The sequence below is a fragment of the Pogona vitticeps genome, chromosome 4 (assembly GCF_051106095.1).
Source record: "Pogona vitticeps strain Pit_001003342236 chromosome 4, PviZW2.1, whole genome shotgun sequence".
Lineage (NCBI taxonomy): Eukaryota > Metazoa > Chordata > Lepidosauria > Squamata > Agamidae > Pogona > Pogona vitticeps.
In genome coordinates, this window is record NC_135786.1 from 33,808,612 (window position 1) to 33,820,387 (window position 11,776).

General features: G+C 40.4%; 1 long non-coding RNA gene across 1 annotated transcript; it reads right to left on the bottom strand.

Moving 5' to 3' along the window:
- Positions 1 to 376: 376 nt before the first annotated feature.
- LOC144589147 (uncharacterized) lies at positions 377 to 1,102 on the bottom strand. The gene is made up of 2 exons (XR_013545060.1): positions 978 to 1,102; positions 377 to 734 (listed from the first exon to the last, which is right to left on the bottom strand). It is a non-coding gene; the product is annotated as an uncharacterized LOC144589147 (long non-coding RNA).
- Between the last annotated feature and the right edge of the window lie 10,674 nt (positions 1,103 to 11,776).

Here is an 11,776-nt window from a genome sequence, read left to right on the forward strand (position 1 = left end):
GATGGATGGATGGATGGAAGGAAGGAAGGAAGGAAGGAAGGAAGGAAGGAAGGAAGGAAGGAAGGAAGGAAGGAAGGAAGGAAGGAAGGAAGGAAGGAAATCATGCTGTAACTTTCTAAGCAGGTACCACTAACTGGATTCCATGCAAATGATATCAAAAGAAGAATGGTAGGTCTGCACTATATAGTTACATTAGCTTGATACCACTTTAACTGTCACAGCTCCATTTTAAGGATTGCTAGGATTTATAATTTAGTGTAGTATTTAGAATTTTTCTTAAAGACCATCCCCCTGAATTAGAGTAAACATTTCCAAATACTTCATGAGATTCCAAACTCCAGGATTCCTTAGGAATGAGACATGACCACTGAAGTGGGGTCACAGTGATATAATTACTGAATGCATCTCAATATACTCTCTCTTCATTTTTTTCATTTTTTAAGAAGCATCTACAAAACTTTGTCCCTGAATTGTTATTCTCCTGTATTTTCTCCATCCTTCTTGCCTAGCTTTGGAGACCTCAGAAAATCGGACTTTCAGGGACGAGTGAAACAGTGATGTGATCTGCATAGTCATTGATCAACTTAGTATCACTTTTTTATCTTCTTAAAAAGGCATGGTTTTGACATGCACAGTGATGTTTCCGGCAACTGAGGCTAATTTCATGCCTCTGTTCTTCAGCACATGATCAGCACCAGTTCTCGAATGTCCTGTTTTGCTAGAAGGTGCTTGGCCTTAGAAAAAAAGAGATCAGAATAGGTTTTATTTGAGATTTTAAAATTGTTTGGGTTTTTTTTAACATAGCAAAATGACATGATAAAGGGAATTGTTGCTGGACGATTCTGGAAATTTTAGTTTAAAGAGTAACTTTCCCAAGCATTTCAATACATGACAGACTACAGCCAGTGACTCCCCCATGTGTTGCTGATCAATGAGACAAATCTTTATTCCTGCATATTCTAAACTTGTCAGCTCACCTTTCTTTCACACTCCATGATTGTCACAATCTATTTTAAAAGAAAAAGAAAAACATACATTTCACACAGAAACAGTTGCGTGAACTAGCCTGAAGTCCCTTCTGCACTTCTGTCTGTCTAAATACTTAAGGGAACTAAATCCCACAACAGTCAATGAGAATTTTGTGCCATTAAAGTCTAAGTTAATTGCTTTTCAACAACACTTTATTTATGGTTATAAAAGGAAACACAGCCCAAAGGCTACAATATTGTGCGGAGAAGCGTTCTGCCAACAGAAGCCTTGCTTTCACATCAACATCCATGTAATTACTAGGTTCTTGCAATAATTCAACACTACCCAGCGCTCCTGAGAATATGCAGCACAAGGAATTGAAAGGATACAGTGAAGGATGCTGGCATATGATTAGGAAGACAGTGACATCTGCAGGTGGATTCTTGCTGCTGCAAACTAGGCACACACTCTTCAGATTCTACAACAAGAATACCACTGGCTGAATAGCTCAGTGGGTTGGCACCTGGAGCCAGGGTTCCCTGTTGTGGCTTCTGGGAGAAGAGTTAGCCTGTGCAGCCTTGGGCAAGCTGCATCATCACAAGGCATCACCACAATGAGCGACTGGCAAACACTTCTAAGTACCTTATACCTAGAAACCTCTGGAAAACATTGTCATGCAATCCTGGATAGTACATAATTATTATGAAAGAAGGATGTGCAACTGTGGTTCATTCTGCATTGTATTGAGTACCACAAATACGCCACAGGAACCAAACAGTATTACAGTAAAACATGACACAATCTATTAAAAGTTTTCAAATATAGGCAGCAGACACAATGTCAGAAGTCCTTAGAATAAGTCTACTTCATATCATATTTGATGGGAACCAGAAAGCCACAATTTTGTTGATTACAGTTATACCAAACTGGTGTAGAGCAGAGCAACAGACATCACCCCTATCAGGCTGGTATGATTCTAGTGACATGACAGGACTAGAGATGGGTACGATGTGATCTATGCCTCTAAGTCTGCATTCCCTTTCCCCTCACACCTGCCATCTTACCCTCTGACCTGCTGGCATGCGCCGCTCCTTTTTCCCCCATCACACAGTCTTCCAGGCAAGGAAGCCCAGACTTCCTTTCTCCATCTCCTCCAGCAGCTGGCCACTCAGACAAGGAGGCAGGGAAGGAATTCCTGCACTGCTGCCTCTGAATGCTCCTACTGTGTGTCAATAATACTGGGACAATGGTCTGAATCAGTATAAATTAGTTTTCTGTGTTCCCATGACAATCAAACAACAGCAAAGAACACAGCCTCAGTGGTCCCAGGCCAAAAGATATATCGGCTGAATCCTGGCCAGACCTGGGCTGGGCAGCACAAGCAACCAGAACAGCTTGACCTCTATGTGAAACAGCCAGTTTGGATTGGCTCTCCCTTTTATGCTTTGCTTAAAGCATTCCCCCCCCCCCCATCCACAACTCATCAGCAAAAACAATACCCTCACAAATTGACTTCCATACAGTATAGGCATAAAATATACAGGAAATAAAAGGGGCAACTGTGGGATTGGAAAAAGGGGTGGGGGGAAGGACAAACTCTGGCAGCAATTCTTGCTGGTTTGTACATTGACCAAGTGGAATAGAAACAGTTGAGGAACAGGAGTCCAGAGAAGTTGGCCTTTCAGTAAAATTGACAAAATAGTCCCAGTTTTCATTTCCCTCTCCTGAAGCTTGCTTGTGATAATGACATTACAACAATGTTGCCCTTATAATGACTATTTTCTTATCTCCAGCTATGGAAACATTGGAAGGTTAATTAAATAAGGAAAAACGGGCCCATGGTTTTATCATGTGCCTCCTTAAACTGTGGGATTCCAAGAGTGGTATAGGGGATAGAGTGATGGACTAGGACTCTGGAGAACAGGGTTTGAATCCCCACTTGGCCTTGGAAACTCCCTGGTGGAACGGAACTGAGAAACCCACTCTTTACATATCTCACTTATCTTGAAAGCCCTTATAGGGTTGCTATAAGTTCTGACTTGACAGCACAGAACACACACACACACACACACACTTTAAACTGTTGGATGAAATACTCACAAGAAGAAAAGGTGCAGTTCAGATCAGGTCCACAGGAGTTCATTCTCCTACTGTGCGTCACTATGTGGTCACTTAGCCATCATATAGTTACGACTGATGAGATGTTTCCATGTTATTACCTCCTAGAAACAAATCGTGGACAATACCTTCCCCCATCTTTTTTGGCAAATTTCTTTAACAGCTATTATTCACCGATGCTCTAGTTTTGCCATTCCTGCCACCTTCTGCAAATATGAAGTCCTTATTTGTGTCTTTTGCACAAATGGACAATTGAGAGTAGCAATTTTGGGTAAAAACTATGTTTTGCTAACACCATCCCCTTAGGTATGACCAGCTTTTAGTGGAATGTGTGATCTTAGGATGTCTTTCCTATGGGAGAACCTTGAGCAGAACACTAATAAGGTGGAACACCGTTACAGTTAGCAGAAAGAGACAGGCTTATATACCAACTTTTCCCTTTTAAGGGAACTGCAGTTTCCTTAGAAGGCCAAATGTTTGGAGGAAGTTGGTGAGTCCAACATACTATGTTACTTTTGACTGGTTTGTTTTGTATCACTGTGTGGTACTTTTAAAAACAATGCTCGAATCTTATGTCTATGTAAGCCGCCCCGAGTAGACATGGTCTAGAGGGGTGGGGTAAAAATCAAATAAATAAATAAATAAATAAATAAATAAATAAATAAATAAATAAATAAATAAATAAATAAATAAAGTTATTCAGTAAATATAGACTTCCACCCCCAACACTGATATCTATCTGCTTCTGCATTTTGTAAAGGGGAGAACTTCCCAAAGAGTAGGGAAATCACTTCAGTTTAAAGTAAAAAAAAAAAACTGTATGACTGAAGCAGACTCACCCACATGAAGAAATTCAGACCACATAGGAACAACAACACCCTCTTCCTGTACCTTAACATGCACCCCAAATAAACTCTACAGTGTAATCCCACTTGCCATCCCACTCCCTAGATAGCACATTAGAGGTATGGGAAAGTTGAAATGAGATACATACTCGGATAGTGACAATATCTACAAATACTAAACTTGCAGCACAGTCCTCTCAACAGTTCAGTAAGCTTTGTATAAGAGGAAAGGAAGTGTCACTATTTTTCATGGGCTTAATCTACATAAGCAAAGTCTTCTCTTCAGAGGATAAAAACTGGTGTTTGCTTTTTGTGGTGGATATTAAGAAATGAGTGTGCCTCAGCATTTGATTATTTTGATACATAACCTATGCTATGGGCGAGAAACTACTATTAGGACAGAATATGAGGAAACAACATGGAGTCAGACACAGGCATACTTCCTTTCCCTATCTTTCAATCCACACAGTATGTAAAACATACTGTATGAAAAACTGGAGTAAATTCAGGGAAGGAGTGAAATTTGTTAGAACATAGTACGATATGCAGATGACAGCATATTTGTTGGAGAAATTAACAATCTTGCATGCAGTCTAGCTCTGGGTTTCAGTGGGAGGAGGGTTTTCTTTCACTGACTAAGGTGACTGTCTTCTGCCACTAACTAATTAGCAAAGTCCTTTTTCCCAAGCTTGAGGCAAGCCCCCAACCCCTTTCCCTATATGTTTGCTTTCAGCTGTGTGCTTTTTCTCTTTCCCTGTGATTGACTTCCACAGCAGACATGTTTCTCTTTGCTTCCTGACCTTTGGACCATGCAATCACATGGATTTCTCCTTCAAGATGGTTGAGAGATCCATCCTCTCTTTTTATCCTTTTACTCTTCTGTTTGTAACTGAAGATCAACTGTAAATATGTTTTTCTTTTCTACTTAAGCTACTTGTAGAGTGCAAAGGGCTAGTTTCTGTGTAAACAAGGGGGCTGGGTGGAAATGGATTTTTAGCTATTCTCCTTCATGTTTCCCCTGTGTTACATCAATTTGTTTCTGTACTTTATGCTCTGCTAGCTATAATGCAATGAATCAATATTATTCCAGTAGTATTACTGGAGTGGACACAGGTGGCACTGTGGGTTAAACTGCTGAGCCACTGAGCTGTTGATCCAAAAGTTGGCAGTTTGAATCTGTGAGATGGAGTGAACCCCTGTTGCTTGTCCCAGGCCCTGCCAACCTAGCAGTTCAAAAGCATGCAAATACAAGTAGATGAATAGGTACCACTTTAGTGGGAAGGTAATGGCATTCTGTGGCTAGTCATGCCAGCCACATGATGACAGAAAGTGTCTATAGACAAATGCCAGCTCTTCAGTTTATAAACTGGGATGAGCACCAGTCCCTTCAATTGGACATGGTTGGACTTAATTGTCAAGGAGAATCTTTACCTAGTATTACTAGAAGAAAATACTAATTACTTGAAATGATTGTTGGTGAAGATTAAAGAAAAAGTGCAAAAGAAGGATTACAGATGAAATTTAAGATAAAAAAATTAACTACACAATGACTACACAATTTTAATGTAAATAATGAAGAAATTCAAATTGTTCAAGGCCTTCTACACCTTGGATCAATCATCAATCAAAATGCAGCTGCCAAGAAATCAGAGGAAACGGGAGTTTTAGAAGGGCAGCTTTGAAGAAACTAGAAAAGATCCTGAAGTGTAAAAATGTATCAACAGAGATTAAAGCCCAAATCCTCCATACTGTGAGATGTCTAATTACAACAGACAAATATGAATGATGGACAATGAAGAAAACAAACAAACAAAAAAACAAATTCATTCAAGAAGAGCTTTTGGAAGACTTATACCATGGACAACCAGAGAAACAATAATTTGAGGCTGAATTCTCATCTAGATGAAATTACAAAATTCAGACTATTGTACTTTGGCTATATCATTAAAAATATGATCCACTGGAAAAGAGTAAAGTGCCAGGGAAAGTGGAAGCCAATAGGAAGACATACATTTGGCATGATATGAACTGACTGAATAAATGAAGCCATGGCCTTTAGTTTGTAAGACCTGAGTGTGGCTGTTAATGTAAGACTTAAGAGAGGACATTGATCTGTAAAGTCGCAGTAAATTAGAAGTGACTTGATGGTACACTACAATAGGGTGTATCAATGTGTCTGTTTTAAGGTGGATATTGATCTATAGTATGAATGTTACTTTTTGTGGTACCTATATCTTCAATTACAATATTCTGCTTAGAAGCAAAGGTATGTGGGTTTTTGGAGCATTTCCCTCATTACACCACTCTCCGAAAGCTACAATTTGTCTCATGAACAAGGAATCTTGTGGTACCTGAAACACCAGCACATTTTATTTGGCACCAGCTTTCATGGACCATAGCTTACTTCTGACGATGCACAAATGCTTATGCCAAATAAAACTGGATAGTCTTCAATATGTTCTTAGCTGAAACAGATTGATGTTGCTCATACCCAGAGCATTTGTCCCAGTTAGAGCCACTGTATTTTACTTTGGTATTGAAGGTACACATTGTAATTAATGTAATAGGGATATATAAGCAATCCGGTCAGGAAACTTTTTTTTTCAGGTCTCTGGAGCAGCGGTCCCTTTTTGGGACCGCAGACCGGCTGAGCCTCTGAGGAAGGCGCCCCCCTTGTGCTTGTGCAGGCACACGTGTGTTCTCGGACTCATGTGCAAAATGGTGTGGGAGCACCCGCACGCACGCCAGCACCTCCATGAGTGCTCCCCCACCCCTTCGCGCATGTGCAGGAGCACCTGCATGCCCGCCCACTCCTTCGCTCGGGCACATGCGTGAAAGACTGGGGGAGCGCTCATGCCGGTGCTGGCACGCACACGTGTACGCAAAGCAGCTGTGGAGAGGGGAGTGCGTGGGGGGGCAGGAGGTCTCTCTCCGTGGCCCAGTCTGGCTCAGGCCATAGATCGGCACCAGGCCACGGACTGGGAGTTGACAACCTCTGCTCTAGAGCAATAGCTCTTAACTTTTTTCATTCACCGACCCCTTTAAGCATCCACTGAAAACTATATACCCACTCCCTAAATCAAAGCACATAAACATACACAACTTGTGCCTGAAGCTCATCCATGGACCTCCTACAGGTCAATGGGCTACAGGTTCGGAATGCCTGTTTCAAATGTTCAACCTTAGAAAGCTTGCCACAGTTCAAATCTCAGCCACTAGCATATATTCCATACTAAATAAGGTCATGCTGTATTAAGCACTGAAGACTTCAATGTTCTCATAGATCAGAGTAGGAGGAAGCATTGCAGGAGAAATTGAAGACATACCATATTTTTCCGTGTATAAGACATCATGTTTTCCTTAAATCATTACACTAAAAATTGAGGGGCATCGTTTCCATGGAGGTAAGCTGAAATAGCTGAGGGGAGAATAAAACGGTGCATACCTTGCCTCTGTAAACAGGCTTCTTTCAGTCATGAGGCTTAGCTTCCTAGAGTCAGGAGACCTAGCTTCTGCCAATCACGAGCCTTATGGAACTGACGTCAGATGATGCTGTACAAACCAGTTGTAATACACCTCATTGGAGGTGGATCATGTAGGCTGAGACTCACAATGTCCAATGTTCTGAGCCCAGAGGCTGAATAAGGTAAAGGTACCTTGACAATTTTTGTCCAGTCGTGTTCGACTCTAGGGGGCGGTGCTCATCCCCATTTCCAAGCCATAGAGCCAGCGTTTTGTCCAAAGACAATCTTCCGTAGTCACATGGCCAGTGCGATTTAGACACGGAACGCTGTTACCTTCCCACTGAGGTGGTCCCTATTAATCTACTCGCATTTGCATGCTTTCGAACCGCTAGGTTGGCGGGAGCTGGGACAAGCGACGGGGGCCCACTCCGTCGCGTGGATTCGATCTTACGACTGTTTGGTCTTCTGACGCTGCAGCACAGGGTTCTGCGGTTTAGCCCACAGCGCCACCACGTCCCTACAGAGGCTGAATAGTCAAAGCTAAGTTTTCTTAAATTTGGGGTTAGAAAAAGGGGGGATTTTATAAATGGGGTGGGTGTTATAAACAGAAAAATACAGTACATTCATGAGCAGAGTGATATATGACACCTTAAAGCACTGGTTCTTAACCTTTGTTACTCAGATGTTTTTGGACTGCGACTCCCAGAAGCCTTCACCATCAGCTCTGCTGGCTTGGGTTTCTGGGAGTTGCAGTTCAAAAACACCTGAGTAACAAAGGTTAAGAACCACTGCCTTAGAGCAGTGGTCCCAACCTTGGCTCTCCAGATGTTATTGGACTACAACTCCCAGAAATCCTGGCCTATACTCAGGAGATGAATGTAACGTGTTCTGAATAGAGGATGTGGAACAGCATCTAGTGTGGCTGCGAACGCCAATTCAAGAGCGACAATTCCTTTCACACTGAAGACAAATACAATCTGTCCCATCCAGCTCCCTGATTTTGCTGGTTTCAGGACTGCCTCTTTGCCTCGGCCTGCTGGAGAAATGTCTCTTCAAATTTGGAGAGAACATGATGCACCGCCTGCCTCCAGGCTGAATGCTCAGAGGTCAAGGTTTCCCATCTGTTGAGGTCCATTCCTAAGGCCTTTAGATCCCGCTTGCAGATATCCTTGTATCACAGCTGTGGTCTCCCTCTGGGGCAATTTCCCTGCACTAATTCTCCATAAAGATCTTTTGGAATCCGACCATCAGCCACTCTCACATGCCCAAGCCAATGTAAATGTTGCTGTTTCAGTAATGTACACATGCTAAAAATTCCAGCTCGTTCTAGGACTCTCTATTTGGAACTTTGTCCTGCCAGGTGATACCAAAAATGTGTAGGAGACAACACATATGGAACATGTTCAACTTCCTCTCCCGACGTGCACAAATGGTCCAGGACTCACTGCAGTACAGGAGTGTGCTCAGGACACAGGCTCTATAGACTTGGATTTTGGTATATGCCATCATCCTATTAAGCCACACTCTCTTTGTGAGTCTAGAGAACATGGTAGCTGCTTTGCCAATGCATTTATCCAGCTCGACATCTAAGGAGAGTGTGTCAGAGATCATTGAGCCAAGGTACCCAAAGTCATGAACAACCTCCAATTCATGTGTGGAGATGGTAACAGAGGGAGGTGAGTCCACACCTTGGTGTAGGTTTATGGGAGTTTTAGTTTAAGAACATCTGAGGACCATTGTCTCAGTGATATATAATACTTCAGCATCAACATGATATTTGACACAGTTGACAAAGAATCAGATACTTATAGAACAAACCATTTATGTCTCTTGGCCATTACTGTATGTTCCTTCTTTGCTATCAGCCCAAAGTGCAGTATAGTACAGTTCTCAACAGTCAGTCTGCAAGTAGTACCCTGATGATATCCAACTAATCTAGAAATTTACACTATTACAAAAATCTATTTCTGCTTGATGCACCATTTCCACTTTAAAAAATAATGTACAGTTGCAAAATGAGAATATTGGCCATACATCTCACCTCCTCTCAAATTATCCCTATTAAAGAATTCTTGGCAATATTGGAAAAGAAATAAATAAAAAGAAATCAAGTCTCCAAAATCTATTTTCTTTTACCATGGAAGAACTTTGCAGTAGGATTAGTACAAGCTTGCCACCCAGTGTTCAAACATGGCACTTCGTATGAATCAGTCATAACCATATTTTGAGTATGTACAGGGAAATAATTTTCAAGTTATTGAAATGCCAAACTTTGAATCTGGCCAAGCTGGCCAAGTCTGCTTTGACTAAACTGGACACAATGTATGTAACCAGTTGCAAAACCATATATCATGGGTCATAAAGCATAATGTACAAAACATAATGTCATGAAAAAAATCTAGTGCATCTTGAAAATCCTGTTCAAGTCCTATGTTGTCCATAATCAAAATGATGTTTTCAAAGGATCCATATGCTGAGTTCTCACATAGATCTTGCCAGACCTCAAATTACGAAGTCTGTATACTGTTTTTTCCGAGTGTTATATCCAATCTCACTGAGAAAGTGATTCTTAGACTCAAGATATGAGCAAAGTCTTACCTGCAACTACACACCTGTAATGCAGATCCTTCCACCATACAGACCATGAGAAAGCAATGGCTTAAGTCTGAGGTGGGGAATGTGCCACCTTCCCAATGATGTTGCACTACAGTTGGCATCAGCCATAAACCAGAAGTACCAGTGATGAGGGAATGATATAAAGTGCAGAATGATACACCTGTCAGTTTACACCACCTCTATTTCTGGCTTAATTCATGCACAAATCAAAAGTTGAATGTTGAAATATGATTCTGATGGGTATTAAGGCCTCTGATCCTCAATCTTTAGACAAGAGAGTTTTCAAGCATTGGAAGGAGCACAGTTCACATTAAAAATCAGAGAATAAAAAGCTTAGAAGCAGAGTTCTAAACATTAAACAAATACCATAGCAAGGAGAGATTCATGTGTGAACATCAATCAAGGAAAAAAAAATGCACACACACAAACCCCATTTAACTCTATTACAAGAAAACAAGAAGTAATTGCAAGGTTGGGCAACTGGCATGGAAAAACAGATCTAGGAGGAGAGGCTAATACTGAGAAACAATAACAATGGACGACTTCTCCTTATTTCCTGTTCTTTATATACCTAGATTGCACACCCATCAGTAGGGGTTATCTTCCATTTTACTTTTACTGTATGTAAAAGTATAAGCAGAACTATATCATGATTGTGACCCCCCCCCCAAAAAAAGGCACATGTGGACCATTTATGTAGATCCATAAATGGTATAACTTTTGGAGACAAATTACGCCAAGTTTAACTATCATGGTAGACATTTTCAGTTGCACTCATACAATTCAGTATGTAACAGATCATGTCTATGGTGATTTCTTAACTTAGGAAAGTTACATTGTTTGTGTTACACCAGCATAACTTGGTAAGAGAATTTGGGTCATGAAATTCAGTCCTCAAGGACCGCTCCTAAAAGTATGCTGCATGTCTGAAAGACGCGATACACTCTGAAACGACATGTTTTGTGTATTAAAATCATATTAAACAATCTGTATTCACATGCAAACTGTCAAAATTAGATTTATGCTTTTTTAAAAAAAAAACATTCATAATCAATTTATTAAGTTTCGATTCACTAAAATAAGTGAAAAGATAGGGGATACTATACTAAAGAACGTTACCATTTGTTTATCAAAGAAGCAAAATCATGAATAGTTTAAAAGGGGAAATTGCTTATGTCCCTATGACTACATATCACACATTGCCAGGGCAATTTCTTCAAAACTAGGCACTTCCTCATTTAAGCAAGTACGACAAGAAGCCTTTTTAAAAACAAACCCATACACTGTGAAACAAATAGATACACTTTTTAGAATTAGAAGAAAATCTCTAATTTATGTAAGTGTTTAGATATGTATTTTCATAAACGTATACTTGACTCTATTAATTACCTTATATTTGAGAGGGCAAGAACTGTTAATATTCTTATAGGATGTGATTCCTTCTTGCACTGATGCATTTCAGTAAGAGCAACAGAATTGTAAGTGTTAAAATTTTATTATTGTACCTTGTAATAAAAAAAGTTACCTTATTTCTTGCCTGAAACACAGCATATACGGCATTTACAAATAGACTGTACTTTTCCTTTTAAATTTGTAAATAATTTATAGTATTTGCAATTCAGAGATCTCTTATAGGATATATTAGCTACAAATGGAGAAAATGCATGCAGAAGGGCCCCCCCTCAACATATAATTGCCCTTCTGTGATGCATTCCATGGAACCAGAATAAAAGGAGTTTAACCACTATTTTGACTAGAATTATT